The 4,588-nt window shown below is 46.6% G+C and overlaps 1 protein-coding gene across 2 annotated transcripts in view; it reads right to left on the bottom strand.

The window, feature by feature from the left end:
- The window catches only part of LOC138349798 (afadin-like), a 238,413-nt gene extending 234,440 nt beyond the window's left edge, over positions 1–3,973 (bottom strand). For both annotated transcript variants that reach the window (XM_069312038.1, XM_069312039.1), the window contains exon 1: positions 3,740–3,973. The gene's annotated coding sequence lies outside the window, so the exon portion shown is untranslated. The remainder of the gene's footprint in view (positions 1–3,739) is intronic.
- Positions 3,974–4,588: the final 615 nt, after the last annotated feature.

The raw sequence follows: 4,588 nt of genomic DNA, 5'->3' as shown, positions 1-4,588 counted from the left end.
AAATGTCTTTGATCAGAAAACTTCGATGCAATTGGCTAATGTTTTCTTATTGAAGGTATCTAGATCTCGCAATGAACTTCATTCTTCTGAACTATACTGGACGGTAGAGCGACGGTCTCGCTTCATGCAGGTTGGCGTTCAATCCCCGACGGTCCAAGTGGTTGGGCACCATTCCTTTCCCGCCGTCCCATCTCAAATCCTTATCCTGACCCCTTCTAAGTGTTTTACTTCCCTCATTGTTGAGTGGCCCGATCTATGCTCTGGTCCCAGAGTTCTACGCGCCAATCCCAGCATGGGGCCAAACTTGTCTTGTGATAACTTGATTTAAAGGGCTGTTGCGTGGAGCGACCTGCATGCTCACATATCTATTACAATCTAACTAGTCCGGCACTTCCTGCTAGAATGTTAATTTTTTTGAACATCTTCACTTAAGAGGAACCAGTCGAATAAAACCACACGAACGCTACAATGAAAACCGCTCCAACTGAACATACAACGAAGGTTTTTTTTAGCAAGAGGAAAAGGAGAACGGCTAAAAATGTCAAGATTATCACAAACTTTCTCCAATGCTAGAGGACACAAACGGTGCCCGCTACCAGAACCCCAATTCCAAGTGTTAATGAGAGCACTTACACAAATACAGTAACATCCTTTCTATTTGTCAACATTCAGGATGTAAAATGACGTATACCAAAGCCCACTTTATAGCTGGCCTCATAAATGAGACAAAGGCTGTGCTTGCATCCCTCACAAACTCGCACAAAGGAGTGTGAAATATGGATACCAGAGTAAAATCTTTAAAAGATGTGACAGGAAACACAGGCTACAGGGTGGGGTCAGTCTGTACATTAGTCACTCATCTGCATTCAGCTGCTAAACACCACAAATGATATGCTGGAAGTGCTCGGTTGTGAAGTTCATTGTTCTTCATAAAACTGGAAATTTGATTCCTATTTTAATTATGTTGGATGTTAGTGTGACCGTTCTATAGTATTTAGCCAAGGCTCTACTACATATGTGGGCCTGCGGGCCGCTGCAAGCAACAGCCTGGTGGACCAAACTGTCAAGTCAAGTGTGGCCTCGGGCCGGGCTTGGGGAGTAGAACAACTCCCAGAACCCCATCAACTAAGTATCCCTGTGAAGTGTAATCATATCTACTGATTTAAGTGTTTCTGATAAATACCATAGGGAAGGGGGGTAGGGTGCCCTTTCAGCCCGTCTTCTCCAGCATCTCTCGAACAAACATTAGAAATATTGCCGGAACAAAGGTGAATGTCTTAGAAAAGCAGATAGGGTCTTCCAAGAAGTGCCAGACCAACCGGGTTGAAGTGGATATGTGGGCCTTCGGGCCGCTCCAATCAACACCCTGATGGACCAAGTTATCACAAGTCGAGCCTGGCCCCTGGCCGGACTCGGGAAGTAGAACTCCAGAAACCCTCTCCAAAATAACGCCATTGAAGAGTAGGGGTGTACTAAGTAAACAAAGGCGTAGGTTACTAGATAACTCTTAAGAGCTAAACATAAAGGGCCCCAAGCTCTTTAACACTGCGCATAATGGAATATACTGGAAGGATAGGTTTCATACAGTAACAATACAATATACTGAAGTAAGAGATACGGTAAGAAGTGCAGAATAAATCCAATGAAAAGTTGGGGTGCCATAAGCACAATTAGAGAACAAGGTAAACTTGAGACCACCACAACGGTGGTGGTGTGTAGGCTACCGCGGACTGCGAGCAACAAACAGTTTGGCTGATCAGGTCAACCACAAGGCTTGGTAGTGTGCAGACCCCTATACTCCCCAGGAACAATCACTACCTCGTCCTGCCTTCGTAGGCCTTAGAGTAATGATAGCGAAATTTTAACTGGGTATGTGAGTGTACTTTAGTAAGAAAAAAATCATAAGTATTTGTTGATAATAGTTATATATAGCCAAGCAGGTAATGTGGCCAGGTTCGCAGATGGCCCCACTGGTTCTCCAAGCACCACATTCCCAGGCATCTAAGGTGATAGGTAGGCACTTGAAGCTCAGTACACCGCTGCCAATAATGACACTCTGGCCCACATCTGGTCCAGCCTGGAGATAATACTACTTTACCTACATTCCTCCCTCACCTGAGGGTTGTGTACGGCTCCCCCGCCCTTCTCCTGGAGGCCCGGTCCCTCACCACGCCTCCAAAGGTCAATAACACTATATTGTACTATACATCATAGCGGTTCGCGAACAGCCACCTTATCAGTGCGTGGGTCCATCGGTTAGGTAATTGTGTGTGTAGTGTTGGGTGGGTGGGCGTGTGTATGTGTAGTGTTGGGTGGGTGGGCGTGTGTGTGTGTGTGTGGGCGTGTGTGTGTGTGTGTGGGCGTGTAGTGTAAGTGTGGGCGTGTAGTGTAAGTGTGGGCGTGTAGTGTAAGTGTGGGCGTGTAGTGTAAGTGTGGGCGTGTAGTGTAAGTGTGGGCGTGTAGTGTAAGTGTGGGCGTGTAGTGTAAGTGTGGGCGTGTAGTGTAAGTGTGGGCGTGTAGTGTAAGTGTGGGCGTGTAGTGTAAGTGTGGGCGTGTAGTGTAAGTGTGGGCGTGTAGTGTAAGTGTGGGCGTGTAGTGTAAGTGTGGGCGTGTAGTGTAAGTGTGGGCGTGTAGTGTAAGTGTGGGCGTGTAGTGTAAGTGTGGGCGTGTAGTGTAAGTGTGGGCGTGTAGTGTAAGTGTGGGCGTGTAGTGTAAGTGTGGGCGTGTAGTGTAAGTGTGGGCGTGTAGTGTAAGTGTGGGCGTGTAGTGTAAGTGTGGGCGTGTAGTGTAAGTGTGGACGTGTAGTGTAAGTGTGGGCGTGTAGTGTAAGTGTGGGCGTGTAGTGTAAGTGTGGGCGTGTAGTGTAAGTGTGGGCGTGTAGTGAGTGTGGGCGTGTAGTGAGTGTGGGCGTGTAGTGAGTGTGGGCGTGTAGTGAGTGTGGGCGTGTAGTGAGTGTGGGCGTGTAGTGTGGGCGTGTAGTGAGTGTGGGCGTGTAGTGAGTGTGGGCGTGTAGTGAGTGTGGGCGTGTAGTGAGTGTGGGCGTGTAGTGAGTGTGGGCGTGTAGTGAGTGTGGGCGTGTAGTGAGTGTGGGCGTGTAGTGTGTGTATGTGGGCGTGTAGTGTGTGTATGTGGGCGTGTAGTGTGTGTATGTGGGCGTGTAGTGTGTGTATGTGGGCGTGTAGTGTGTGTATGTGGGCGTGTAGTGTGTGAGTGTGGGCGTGTAGTGTGTGTATGTGGGCGTGTAGTGTGTGAGTGTGGGCGTGTAGTGTGTGTATGTGGGCGTGTAGTGTGTGTATGTGGGCGTGTAGTGTGTGAGTGTGGGCGTGTAGTGTGTGAGTGTGGGCGTGTAGTGAGTGTGGGCGTGTAGTGTGTGTATGTGGGCGTGTAGTGTGTGTATGTGGGCGTGTAGTGTGTGTATGTGGGCGTGTAGTGAGTGTGGGCGTGTAGTGAGTGTGGGCGTGTAGTGTGTGTGGGCGTGCGTGTAGCATGAGTGAGTGAGTGTGAGAGTGAGTGAGAGTGGGGCGGGAGGCCGCCTACCTGTCCACCAACGTGCCCTCGGGCGACTCCAACACTCCTCCTCCCTTTACAACACCACTTTTTAAACGTTTACCACCCCACCCACCCCTCCCCCCTCACCCCACCAACCCCCTCCCCCCACCTTCAACACCTAAAGCCAACCACAACAGTTCAACACCACCATTTGACCGTCTTAAATGACTATTGACAGGTGACTACTTACTTTGCGCGAGGACAGGTAACAACGCCGTGCTTGTCACAGGTAATTCACTCAAAAAACTTGTACAATTCCCCTTAGAAATGACCGGTATGGCATATCTACGTCATCGTAGCATTCATTTACACATTTGTACACAAATCACAAGGATCACAACACTACTACTCCGTGTGACTACAGATATTCACAACTTGAGGGACCAACAACCCTCACCTCACCAAGGAAAGTTTACAACTGGTCACTCTAGCCTCCGGTGCGCATGCGCTGAAACTTTGAGCATCCAGAGTTAGATACGGATAATATTTTGAACTTGTAATGGGCTTAATAAGCACTTTCTTTTTACATTTCCTTTTGAGGAATTTTATTGTTATTCTTACTGCATATAAAAATTTAAAAGAATACATCTTAATATTCAAATTTCTTCCATAATCAATGGGATTGTAACACACATACGATTACTGGGCCCTCTCTCGGCAGGAGTCGTAACTATAGCAGGAGGCGGGAAACTGATGAGTAGTTATATATAGTCGTTTGCGTAGAATATTTTACTATTCTCTGAACACAAATATTATGCTGCACTCATAGAACATACTAAGCTTCTAAATCATTACAGTAAGGTGAAACGGGAATAAATAATGAAAAACATTATTTCTCTTAGGTAGTTTCTCACCGTCAATATTATGTATAATAATGCATAATATTATATATAATATACCTTTACCACTATCACTTATCAATATACCTTATATAATATACCTTACCACTATCTTTAACGTCCTCAACTATGTTGGAATAAAATGATAGCAAATTTGTTAAACATGAACGGCCGTTAGTAAAACCATGTTGTGAATCATT

This window comes from Procambarus clarkii, chromosome 71, assembly GCF_040958095.1.
Source record: "Procambarus clarkii isolate CNS0578487 chromosome 71, FALCON_Pclarkii_2.0, whole genome shotgun sequence".
Lineage (NCBI taxonomy): Eukaryota > Metazoa > Arthropoda > Malacostraca > Decapoda > Cambaridae > Procambarus > Procambarus clarkii.
Note: the sequence above shows the minus strand (reverse complement) of the source record. Positions and strands in the feature narration are given on the sequence as shown.